This window comes from Lissotriton helveticus, chromosome 6 (genome assembly GCF_964261635.1).
Source record: "Lissotriton helveticus chromosome 6, aLisHel1.1, whole genome shotgun sequence".
Taxonomy (NCBI): Eukaryota; Metazoa; Chordata; class Amphibia; order Caudata; family Salamandridae; genus Lissotriton; species Lissotriton helveticus.
Genome location: NC_136067.1, coordinates 2,112,954,644 through 2,112,968,234, shown reverse-complemented (window position 1 = coordinate 2,112,968,234; position 13,591 = coordinate 2,112,954,644). Strand labels below are relative to the sequence as shown.

At 47.9% G+C, this 13,591-nt stretch overlaps 1 protein-coding gene across 1 annotated transcript in view; it reads right to left on the bottom strand.

Moving 5' to 3' along the window:
- The window catches only part of LOC144763074 (NACHT, LRR and PYD domains-containing protein 12-like), a 699,377-nt gene extending 687,005 nt beyond the window's left edge, over positions 1-12,372 (bottom strand). The window contains exon 1 of the mRNA XM_078648376.1: positions 12,283-12,372. The gene's annotated coding sequence lies outside the window, so the exon portion shown is untranslated. The remainder of the gene's footprint in view (positions 1-12,282) is intronic.
- Positions 12,373-13,591: the final 1,219 nt, after the last annotated feature.

Sequence of the window (13,591 nt, the reverse complement as noted above, 5' to 3'; positions counted from 1 at the left end):
TTGGGTCAAATGAACTCAAAGGCAGGTCAGCACAATATTGGGGGCAGGTCAGAGGTCACTGCAGGTCTTGCAGGACCCTAATTGGACAAAGCTTCCCGCCCAACCAGTATATATGGCCCTTGAGGTGTTACTTGTGGGCACGTACCGCAGGGCAGACACACCTAAAATTAGGAAAGGGGTGTGGCAGGGCATTGAGAGGGCAACCATGGGCTGCAGCGCGGCGGCGCCGCACAAATCCTTGAATCCGCCGCACACAGGTTGGATTCGAGCCCAAATTTCGGCAGCCCGCCCAGCACGATTTTTTCTCGCACAATTGGGCAAAATGAAGCCCAATTGTGCGAGAAATAGCCCAATCTGGCAACACTGCGCATGGGGAGCAGCAGCCTTTGATGCCAGGGGGAAGGCTCGTGCATGAGAGCAGGTCACGTGATTGTGATTCACGTGAACTGTCCAAAATCCTCTGGAGGAGAGCCCTTGGCCTGAAGTTTGGTTTAGCTGCATTAGGGCTCTTTTCCTATTCCTGCGGAATAGGAAAGGGGCGAGCCCTAAAAAGGGTTATGTTAAAAATCTGATACTGAAAATAATGGGCAGCATGTATACCATCATAACGATCAGATAAAACTCAGTAAGAACTAAAACGTAGGTTGAATAACAGATGGAAATGCAAAACAGCAACACGCTCCAAAGTCAGCCCATCATGACAGAGCCTGAACCAAAATAGAAAATACATAGTGCTCTTTAAAAGCAGTGAGCAACCAAACATGCATCGGGATTGTAACAGCCATGTACATATTAGAACAAGACACTACACGCTCTTGCGTCTTGGAGAAAATACATAATGAAATCCACAAAATGCTGCCCCCTCTGCCGACTTGGGTTAACCCTGTAAATAAGTCCGAAAACCATCTAAACCATCTAAGCAGGGGTGCGTCATCAGCCGCATACCGAATTAAAAAGTATAGGTCCTCCCTTAGCAGGCTAATTCCCACTCAAACCGAACAAACCAGAAGGAGCAAACTAAGTTTGAGGCCTTTCCTTACCTGATCCGTCGCTACCCCGGGCCGGAACCTGAGAGTCACCGGCGGTGACATCCTGTCCGGGGTGGCGGTTTAAATATCCTTGTTCGGATCGAATAATTGCCTGCAGCTGCCCCTAATAAAGCGTGTTCGGTAATCACGTGCATCGAACACCCAATCATGCCGTATTTAGTAGAAACAACCGAACAAGGTGGGAACTGTAGCCTCAGATGCAACCAGGCAATTCTGCATTTGATAAACTACAGGCGGTGGCCCGGCGCATAGGTATATGTAGTTCACCAAGAACCCAATCATGCTGTATTTAGTAGAAACTACAAAAAACAACCAGACAAGGTGGGAGCTGTAGTCTCAGATGCAACCGAGCACTACAGTATTTAATAAACTACAGGCAATGGCCCGGCGCATAGGGATATGCAGTTCACCAAAATTATAATTCACCAAAAATATATCAACATAAGCCCTTATATTGTTAATGGGCTAGTGTATATTGCGAAAATAAAGGGGAACGTAAGTCTATACGCGTCATCCCTAAAAGACGCAGCGATTTAAAACTCAGAGTTTCAAATGACTTAGTGGTAATGAAACCACAAGACAGAAAGCGGTTTGGAAAAAATCGAGATGTCCTAATCAAAGTCATAAACCAACCCTTAGCTGAAAATGTAAAAAACAAACCAACTAGGGAGGGCCAACAGGTGTGGTACAATGACTGGGCAATTTCAATAGTTACAGTTTGTTGAAGTTGGCATCTGCAGGTTAGGTAATCGAGAGTGGGTATATCAAGAGATGAAATATAGACAACCCACTAAAAATGTGTGCCTGAATCTTAGCTCATAAGAGAATCATACCCACTCCTATAATGAATGGCACAGTAATGACATTTCAAAGAGGGTCAAAAACGAACCAAAATAGAGCTAGAACTAGAATCTGTATCTATGTAACTATAACAGAGAAGATAACTATGGTAAAGAAAATCAAATAAGGGTCCATGGTATCTCGTCATTGAGACCGTCTATATTGCTCCGCAGCTTAAACACCCAACGTTGTTCTTTCCTGAAAAGAAATGTAGCAATGTCACGGATATGTGCGGGTATATAAGACAGTCCACATCATGTCTTCAGGTTTATGTCTGAGTTCTAAGAAATGGCTGGTCAACCTGGTAGCTTGTTTATTGCACCAAACGGTGCTCTTCTGCTCTATGATCCGTTGTTTAACCTTGCGTGTTGTCATCCCAACATACTTCTTGGAACAGGGGCACGTGATTAAATAAATCACCCGCTCTGTGTTACAATTGGTATGCTTCACCTGTCTCCAAGGTCTAGAGGTACCAATATCAACTTCCGTGGTATGTTTAGTCTGTGGGCACGCTGTACATGTGCCACACGGATAATGTCCTTGGACCGCTGGCATGTTCCAAAGTGTATCGGGTTCATATATAGTTGCACCCCTGGGTCGTGTATGGACAAGGCAATCACGTAAATTTGTACCCCTTTTAAAAGAAAAGAGAGGTAATGGTATCTTGTTTTGCCCCACATTCAGAATGCGCCAATGTCTGCGCACGATTTTTTGAATTTGGTTGGATTGATTGTTAAAAGTATTGACACAAGTAAGCCGTGTAAGCGATGGTTTAGGCAAAGTCGGCTCTATAAGGGCTTCACGATGATTGTTAGAGGCTCTCCTGTAAGATTGCCGTACCAGTCTTTTCGGATATTTCCTGATTCGAAGGTTATGAGAGAGCACGCTGGCAAGTGGAGAAGTGTGGCTCACTGGTTAGAGCAGCAGAATCTGAAGCTACCAGGTTGACCAGCCATTTCTTAGAAAAACCCAAATTAGTCCCACAGATAGTCTGACACAATAGCAGCAATTTAGAATAAGTATAAAACATATATATAATAAATAAATAGGTTAAAATATAAATATTCCTCGACATTGCTGGTAAAACCCGTTAACAAACAACCAATATGTATCACATGACTAGGAAATATTGAGGTTAGTAAAATCCTGTTAGCAGCATGCAGCGGCCAGACTAGTGCTGGGTTGGAAAAGAAGAACCTCAGCTACAATCGCCCTGAATACCCTGCACTGGCTGCCTAGACATAAAAGGGTGCTCTTTAAAATCTTGCTAATCACTTTTAGGGCAGTAAACAAAACAGGACCCAAATACATCGAAAGCATGTTCCAACGTTACGTTCCCTCCAGATGTCTGAGGTCCCAAGATGATAATCTCCTGACTATCCCCAAGTTCAGACTTAAAACCAGAGGAGGTAAAGCCCTGGCTGTCTTGGGGTCCAGAGCATGGAACTCATTACCACCCCTTTTCCGACAAATCTCCACAGAAACAATTTTTAGAAAAACCCTTAAGACCTGGATTTACACCTTACCCGATACAAAATGCAAAAATATGATCTAGCATTCTAACCCAAGGGTTCCACCACAAGAACAAATAAGCCACCATGTTCCCTTACACTCTGAAGCGCTAAGATGCTCCCTGGAGTGTAACCCGCGCTATACAAAACACCAATTACATTACATTACATTACTGTTAAAAACAATAAATAACTAGGATATACTTTCTTCTTCTTAGACTGTACATGTGAAATGCAGTAACTGGTCAGTTCAAACCACCATGTTCACCATAACTTATAGAGGAACACTGTAGAATAAAGCAGAAGTGGGCGTATGCCGGTTGACATATTGATGTGCAAAAAACAGATGTGCAAATTTAGCAAATAAATAGAGGCATGAAAAATAGTGCAAACTATTGATGAAATGTCTAAATTTAAAGTGGCAAATGTAATACTGCATAAACATAGTTAAAATTGACCCTAATGGTCAAAAAAATGAAGAAGCAGCTAATTGATATGTACAAGATGACAGGCAAAACTCAATTATGATTCACAGGTAAGTAAAAAAAACCTTGCTGGCATTCAAACCATTGGGACTCTTGGTATCTAACAGGATGATATGTCTGGTCTCTAGCTTGCGTAGCAAAGACTCACGGTCCCCACCCCTCCTTTGTGGGGGGACTGTACCTGAGCTGTGCAAGGTTCTTGTTGTGGTTAGCTTCAAAATGACGAGTGACTGGGTATGCAGTGTCGCCGTTGGTAATGGCCCTAAGGTGCTGGAGTATTCTTTTGTACACCTGTGGTCTGGTTCTTCTCACGTAACGCAGACCACAGGGACATTCCAGCAAGTACACTGCGTACTCCGTCCTGCACGTCAACTTGTGCTTAATACGCACAGGTCTGCTACTGAATGGAGTCGTGTATTCAGTTTTACTGATTCCATTCCTACAGGCCTTACAAGATGAATATTTGAGGAAACCTTTGCTTCTGTTTAACCACAAGCCCGTGGTTCGGACTTCTGAGCTGCTCGAAACCAAACAATTGCTCATAGTCCTGGCTCTTTTGTAGGCAATGCTAGGAGAGCATGTGACATATTTACCCAAAACTGGGTCACTGGTGATAAGTGCCCAATTTCTTTTCACAATACTCTGGATTGTTTGATGCTGGCTGCTGTACGTAAATATGAGCCAGGTCTCGCTTTGTTCTACACGGACTGTGTTCCTCTTACTGCTGGTGCTATTGGCCAATAGCTGAAACCTACCCTGAGAATTGGCTCTACTCATTGCTTTATCTATGATCTCAGTTTTGTAGCCTCTTCTCAGTAACCTAGCCTTAGAAGCCATTTGAGCCTCTCTGCAATCTGTGTCCGTGCTACATATTCTCCTAATACGGAGCATCTCTCCATACGGTATGCTACGTATGAGATTTGCCGGGTGATGACTGGCAGCATGCAACACGGCATTCCCAGCAGTAGGTTTACGAAAGAGTTTTGTCTCCAGTTTGCAATTACTAATAAATATCTCAACATCCAAAAAACAAATAGATGTGGCACTGATTTGACTGGTAAACTCAGCATTTAAGTTGTTCTCATTCAAACTTTCTATGAACTGTTTGGCCTCACATTCCAAACCATCCCAGATAATTAAAAGGTCATCGATATATCGCATCCATCTAAATATATATATATAGGTAGATATAGGTATACTATATCTTAGTAAGGGGTACAAGTACCACCTTACCCAGGCTGTAGTAGCAGACCTGTGGTGCCATTTTGGAAGGCTTCCCGGGGGTGGCATAATACATGCTTCAGCCCCTGGTAGGCCTCTGGGGTACCTATGCCCTTGGTACCCAAGGTACCATATACTAGGGACTCACAAGGGTAACCCAGTAACCAATCTGGAGTGTACCTAATGTACATGGAATTAGTTTAGAGAGGAAGCAGCTAGGCTGGGGTCCTGGTTAGCAGGGCCACAGCCAGACTAAAGTCGATAAATCAGTGAAACACAGCAAAAAGTGGGGGTAACAATAGTAAGTCGATTCTACTCTCCTACAGCCACTCCAAGGCCGGACCAACAATGCATGCCTCCTCCAGGTGTCGCAGAAGAATGGCATGGAACACAATGTCAAACGCGGCACTGAGCTCCAATAGAATCAGTGTCGACGATCGCCCAGCATCCAGCGCTGACCAGAGATGTTCTGTCACAGCCAGAAGAGCAGACTCCGTGCTGTGGCCTGGTCAAAAGCCATTCTGGGAGGGGTCCAGCGTTTTATTCATGGTCAGGAAGTCCGACAGGAGGGAGTTGACGTATGCCTCCGTGATCTTTGCCGCCCAGGAAAGTAGGGCGGTAGTTTTCCGGTTTAGCCGGGTCCAGAGAGGGTTTTTTAAGCAGGGGTATCACCTTGGCCTGTTTCCATGCCCTAGGCATGGTAGACGTGGTGAGGGAACTGTTTATCACCTGACCCAAAGAAGATATGATCGCAGGGAGCACTTTCCTAAATTGGTCTGGTTTGAGAGGGTGTGCAGGGGATCCTGACTTAATTTTACTGCACAATGCTTGTAGCTGGTCTGCAGGGATCGGCCGAAAGGCATTGAAGGTATTGGCCTTTTGACAACACAGTGATCATCTCCCCTTGTTTGTCCAATCAGAATTAGGCGTTTCATGAACTTGAAACATTTAGGGATGGTGTTTGCCATTAGAAGAGTATAATTGAGGTAGTTTAGTAAGATATCGCTAGTGATGCAGAGATGCTGAGAAACCGAGATGTCTGAGAATTGAACAGATGCTAAGCAGAACCGAACTTCAGAGCTTAGAGCAAAAGCTAAATTAGAACAACATCGCGGAGGAATCGAAGAGGGAATTAGGTAGAGAGCTAGAAGATGATCGCGGAGGAAGAGAGTATAAGAGAGAGGAGCGATGCAGGCGTTGGATCTAGAAGAGGTCACCTATCCTGAACCCTGTCCTGAATCCTTTGGTCTCCTGACCTGTCCCAGGGGATCCTTTCCAGCTCCTAGGCCAAGGAGTTGGTTTCCACACCATTCTAGGTAACTATAAATCTGTGTAGTATGTCATTGTACTGCTGTCTTTTTTTCCTCCCTTTTCAGGTACTGTCATTATTATAACTTAGACTGAAATTTCTGACTTAATTTGATTTTTTTTCCTTGAAGAAACGGTGCACATTCGTCTACTGCACCTACGTAGTATGACGTGCTATCGTTTGGAGGGAAAATGTTTGCAGTTAGTGGTCATTTAAAGTATATACTTTGATGGTATTACACCTATACTGCTAACAACTAGGTCCATTGATCAGAGGAAAGTAAATACGAACGAAAGGGTTGGTAAGATCCCCACATCCTGGAAACCTGCTAAAGTTGTTCCCCTTTTAAAAAAACCCTCTCTGGACCCCGCCAGATCGGATAGCTTCAGACCTATCTCCTTACTCCCTTACCTTACTTACTAAGGTGATGGAGGCCCACGTGAACTCTATCTTGAACACTTACTTGGATTATAATGGAATTTTAGATGAGTCTCAAAACGGATTCCGTGCTAAACATAGCACGGAGTCAGCTTTATTGGCTGTCACGGAACATCTGAGGGAGGTGCAGGACCAGGGTGAAACATCTGCCCTGGTTCTGCTGGATCTGAGTGCGGCCTTTGACACGGTCTCCCACAGGATCCTGCTTGAGAGACTGTGGGAGATCGGAGTCAGGGAGAGCGCCATGGACTGGTTCGCGTCATTTCTATCTGACCGTTCCTTTCAGGTACACGCCCCGCCGTACTCATCCAGCAGGCACCCCCTGGAATGTGGGGTCCCGCAGGGCTCTGCGCTCAGCCCCACATTGTTTAATGTGTATGTCCGCCCCCTGGCCATGTTGGCTCGGGAACGCAAAATTAAATTAATATCATATGCGGACGATACACAACTTATTTTCACCTTTTCCAAAAATACCGAGGCTGACCAAACTAAATTTCAGGAAGATATTCTGGCTATCTCAAACTGGCTGTCGCAGAACTATCTCCAGTTAAATTCATCTAAAACTGAGATACTTCTCATAGGCAAGGAAACAACTCACTGTCTAAAGGCTCCGTCCCCCCGAGCTGGAAGGGGGCAGTAGTTAAAGCCCTTCTAAAAAAAAAACAACTTGACCCCGCCGATCTGGCCAATTACAGGCCGATCTCGCTCCTCTCGGGTATCAGCAAAGTGGCCGAAAAACTTGTCAACGTCCAACTATCCCAGTTTTTCGAATCCAACAACCTACTTCGTCGATCCCAAACTGGGTTTCGCCCTGGACACGGTACGGACACTGCCCTCCTCACTGTCATCGAGGAGGCAAGGTGCATTTTGGATTCAGGGGGGTCAGTGGCTGTGATCCTCCTGGACCTTAGTGCAGCCTTTGACACGGTGAATCACCGTGTCTTGCTCCACCGGCTGGCCAGGACGGGACTCGGGGGCACCGCATTGGCCTGGATAGAGTCGTTCCTGTCGGGCCGATCATTTCAGGTCTGGGATGGCAATTCCCGCTCGGCCTCCCTGCCTCTGTCTAGCGGGGTCCCCCAGGGGTCCTCGCTAAGTCCCACCCTGTTTAATGCCTATATGGCTCCTCTGGAGGACGTAGTTGCCCCATTCGGTATCAAGATTGTGAGTTACGCAGACGACACGCAGCTGGTCGTCTCGCTCTCACATCTTGACCACTGCCCAGATAACCTGTTGAACTGCCTCCAGGAAATCCACCTCTGGATGTGCGAGTCATCACTTAAACTCAACGGCTCCAAAACCGAAGTTATGCTGTTGGGCAAGAAATGGGCAGCTATCCCACCAGCTGTCTGGCCCGAAACCTTCGGCGAGGTGCCCGCCCCGAAGAAAGAAATTAAAACTCTAGGGGTTTGGCTCAAACCAGACCTGTCCATGAAAACTCAGGCATCCAAGACAGCGGGAACCTGCTTTGGACTCATGCGCTCAATTCGCAAGATCCTTCCGCTGCTCCCTCCTCCATCTAGGAAACTCTTGGTCCAAGGCCTGATCCTTGCACGATTGGACTACAGTAACACCGTCTACCTAGGAGCCCCCGAGACCACTCTGGCAAAGCTTCAACGCACCCAGAATGCGGTCGCCCGAATGCTGATGAATCTTCCCTCTAGAGTCTCAGCCAGACCAGCACTCAAGGCCCTTCACTGGCTCCCAGTGCGAGAGAGGATACAGTTTAAGGCTATGTGTACCGTCCATAAACTTTTCAACGGTCTAGGCCCCTCGATCTTGAGAGACATGGTCACGCCGTATAAAGCATCTAGATCCCTGCGCTCTGATTATGAGCGACTGGCCAATGTCCCAAGATTTAGGAGGGCTCGCACTGGTGGTCGACGCTTTTCAGTAAAAGCGTTCTCAGGCTGGAACTTGCTCCCACGCTACCTGAGGCTGGAACCCTGCTACCTATGTTTTCGTAAACAGCTAAAAACCCTCCTTTTTCCCCAAATAGGACCTTCTTTTCCTTTCTTGGTCATAGCAAGCTTTTATAGCGCGGGGATGCCTCCGGGTCACCAGGCGCTCTACAAATCGCTAAATAATAATAATAATAAATGGGATAAACACTGGTGGCCCCCCACACTAGGACTTCCCCCCACCCCTAAGGACAATGTTAAAAATCTGGGCGTGATGCTGGATAATTCACTCTCGCTGGAAATCCATGCCAAGAGAGTGGCTGGCACCTGTTATGGTCGCCTACGCTCTCTTAAGCCTATTCTCGGTTTCTTTGAGCCGCACACTCGTCAGATTATAGTCCAGGCTCTAGTCTTATCCCAACTAGACTATTGCAATGTTCTCATGCTTGGGTCTAACCTGACAGTGATAAATAGGCTACAAAGAGCCCAGAATGCTGCTGCCCATATCCTGTGTGCACTACCAAAGACCTGTCATGCTTCACCTATTCTTCGCCGCTTGCACTGGCTGCCGATGATCAAACAACGCATCTAGTTCAAAACTCTATGTTTAACTCACAAAATTATGCATGGTGTTGGCCCCCAGATCTTGCAGGAACTCTGCTCCCTCTACGCCCCCACGCGTGCCCTCCGTTCGGCGGATTTATTTCTTGCCCGTACAATTAAGATCCGGAGGAGTAGAGCTGGTGGCCGCTCCTTCAGGTATCTGGCTCCGAAGCTCTGGAACTCTATCCCTCTAGGAGCTCGGACCACTCCTAAACACATGCTATTTCGTAAACAGATTAAAACCTGGCTGTTCTCCTCTATCTAACTCTCTTTTGCTGCTGTGTTGTTGTGCCCTCTGGTATGTTCACAAGCGCTGGGACGCCCCGTTGCTGGGGTAGCCATGCGCTATAGAAGCAGATTTAACATAACATAACATAAGAATTGGTGAGATAAAATCCATCTCGCAGGTATTATCGCACTAAACTGATCCGAGCGGTGCTTGATAGTTTATGTAGGAATGTTTATGGACCCAGGTGAGTATGTGAATTGAGCGTCTCTCTAACTGGTAACCCTCCGCTCCATCACCACGCCAGGTATGGGAACACATGGAGCGAAATATTGCCTTTCAGCTGGAAATGTTATAGTCCAAAGCTGTTTTTAATATAAAATCAGGGCCTTCGGTGGTCATATCACGGAAAATACAAGATCTGAAATATTATAATTCCCCATATACACACCAACATGTTACTTTCAATCAGAGTAGCGTTCTTCAGTGGGTGAAAAGCACCTGAGTCAAGACAACTGTGGCTTGTTTTCCATTTTGTTCAAAGTGTGACGACACAGCACCCTAACCCTCTCTCTTGGAATCCGTGGCTATTGGCATGGAATCCATCAGTGGAGCGGTTTAGTGAAGTTTATAATTCTACTCAATTGTATGTTTTTACCTTAATAAGTGTCTCAGCCATGAGCTTTACTGGCAAAAATGTTTATGAACTGCAAATAAAATTGACCGACCCATAAAGGATCTCACATCAACCTTTTAACCTGCTCTATTAACTTTCCTGGGCAGAATACCTCTCTCCCTTACCTTATGCCCAAACAAGTTTGTTAGCATGCAAATTACTTAAATGTAAAAAAAAAAAACCATCACATTCAGAGTCTTTTAAAGATGGTTGTGCGCCTTCCTACTTACTCCCATGAACAAGAGGTTGTCCTTGGAAAAAGACAGCATCTTTACAGCCCGGCAACTGATGCACAGGTGTCTGAAACGCCGCACACAACAATTCATACACGACACAGAGACAAATGCAGGGACGACTGTTGATGCCGGCTCCAGCATTCAGGAAGGACGGCAAATCCGCAGAAACTGTATTAAATACGATCAAACGAACAACAGCAAATCACTTCAACAGAATAATGATTATTATCCAACAGATGCCCCAGGCTGACGGATGAGACGGTTTATCAGCAGATTATGGCGAGGCTCCGCCCCTCCTGCAAAATGATGCTCATGTGTTTACTAGTAGTTTTCAAAGGCCCGCGTGCCGCGCCGTGACCGGGGCAGGTGATGCAAAGGACCCTCACACTCAGTCACTGCTCTCAGTGTGTCAGGGATGCAGTACAGTGGCCGAAAAGGGAAAACGTTAGTTGCCATCGGACAATGTATATGAAGCTTAGGTGGCAACAGATAGGGTTAATGACTGGCTGCAGGGTCGGCAGCAGCATCCGTAAAGCACTGGAACAGCTCTGTCGCCGCCACCCCCCAGTCAGAGGGCAGTAACCGTGTAGCAGTGACAATGAAAGCCTGCATAACGGATAGAGCAGCAGAAACAGTGACGCTCACACTATGGATCGCAGGGAGGCCACTATCCAGCAGGATTCGCATCTTTAGAGCGCAGGGCATTACTTACAGTTATGGACCTCTTTCTGAGCCAGGATATTGGGCACTGCAGTCTCACCATTCTATTGCATGTTCTAGTAGGAATCATAAATAACTTCGTTTAGAGGACATCGACAGAAAATGGGTAAGTAACTTCCACAGTAAATTTGTTCTAGTTTTATGGATGATAGAAATAAAAGAAAGTTATGGAGGTCGGTTGTGAAAATAAGTAGAGCGCAGAAGGGCGCTAATGACGACCAGAAGGCTCAGTGGGCCAATTAACCAGACCTAAAGACTGGAGATTGTGGAGTGGAGTTTGCCTCTCGCTGGTATAGAATTGTGGTAAAGTGGTCCGCCTTTCGGCGCTACATCCGCGAGCACCTTCAAGGGGGAGTGTGCCACTCTGAAGTGCGGAGTCCGGACAGTACAGCCCCCCTCGGAGAAACACAGGCTCCGCTTTCCAGCAACACAGTTTACTTCCCGACCCCGTGCCGTGAACACACCCGCCCCCCCCCCCATTGCTTCCTTCAAACACCGACCGCCCTTCCGCATTCACACAAACTCAACACAAGTCACGCTGAACGCGCAGCTCCAAGCTCCTCCTAAAGGGGGTGGAGGAGGGGGGCCCTGGAAGCAGCAAGGTCCAGGACAACGGGCCTTCAACCGCGCAGAAATGGAAATAAAACAGGAATAACTGCAGAAATAGAAATAAAACAAGTTCAACCGTATAGAGAAGACTGCAGACCAGCGTGGTCAGCAATCATGCCCCGGCCCCGCCAGAACCCCTCGGGGGAGGGATGGGAGAGGACGCGCCTGGCAAGGACCCTCGGGGAGTGATGGGAGGGGACGCGCCTGGCAAGGACCCTCGGGGAGTGATGGGAGGGGACGCGCCTGGCAAGGACCCTCGGGGAGTGATGGGAGGGGACGCGCCTGGCAAGGACCCTCGGGGAGTGATGGGAGGGGACGCGCCTGGCAAGGACCCTCGGGGAGTGATGGGAGGGGACGCGCCTGGCAAGGACCCTCGGGGAGTGATGGGAGGGGACGCGCCTGGCAAGGACCCTCGGGGCAGAGATGGGAGAGGGGACGCGCCTGGTAAAGCCTCTCACCGCGTGCCGGGCGGCCGCAGCCGCTTCGAGGCGCCGCTCCTCCGCGTCCCGCTGGCGCTGAGCCCGCTCTGGGGCGGAGGCCTTCGCTGCCTCCCTCCCTCCTTCTTCCGGCGCTCACCATCCGGTAATCCTGGGCAAATTACGTGATCTCTCCGCGCCCAACAAAGAAACGAGGTTATTTATTTATGTAATCAATTTTATATAGCGCTGACTTTACCCGAAGCGCGCGAGGTCACCTGACATACTCTCACCTGGGCCCCAGTGGCGTAACAAAACTTGAGGGGGCCCCCCTGGCCATCCGGCCCACCACCTACCACTTTGCCCCACCGCCCACAAAACTGGTATATTTTTACTTGAAACCTCCAACATGGGGGCTGCGGGGGCCTGTATTACGCCCCTGCAGTGTCCAGCTGCTATAACTCACCGTGCCACAGTGTCCAGCTTCTATAGCTCACCGTGCCACAGTGTCCAGCTTCTATAACTCACCGTGCCGCAGTGTCCAGCTTCTATAGCTCACCGTGCCGCAGTGTCCTGCTGCTATAGCTCACCGTGCCGCAGTGTCCTGCTGCTATAGCTCACCGTGCAGCAGTGTCCAGCTTCTATAACTCACCGTGCCACAGTGTCCAGCTCCTCTTCCCAGGTCTCCTGTCTCTTTTGACTGTAAAGGATCTCTGGGTATAACTCACCATGCAGCAGTGTCCAGCTTCTATAGCTCACCGTGCAGCAGTGTCCAGCTTCTATAGCTCACCGTGCAGCAGTGTCCAGCTTCTATAACTCACCGTGCCACAGTGTCCAGCTTCTATAACTCACCGTGCCACAGTGTCCAGCTTCTATAGCTCACCGTGCAGCAGTGTCCAGCTTCTATAACTCACCGTGCCACAGTGTCCAGCTTCTATAACTCACCGTGCCACAGTGTCCAGCTTCTATAGCTCACCGTGCAGCAGTGTCCAGCTTCTATAACTCACCGTGCCACAGTGTCCAGCTTCTATAACTCACCGTGCCACAGTGTCCAGCTCCTCTTCCCAGGTCTCCTGTCTCTTTTGAATGTAAGAGATCTCTGTCTATAGTTCACCGTGCAGCAGTGTCCAGCTTCTATAACTCACCGTGCCACAGTGTCCAGCTCCTCTTCCCAGATCTCCTGTCTCTTTTGAGTGTAAAGGATCTCTGGGTATAACTCACCATGCAGCAGTGTCCAGCTTCTATAGCTCACCGTGCAGCAGTGTCCAGCTTCTATAGCTCACCGTGCAGCAGTGTCCAGCTTCTATAACTCACCGTGCCACAGTGTCCAGCTTCTATAACTCACCGTGCC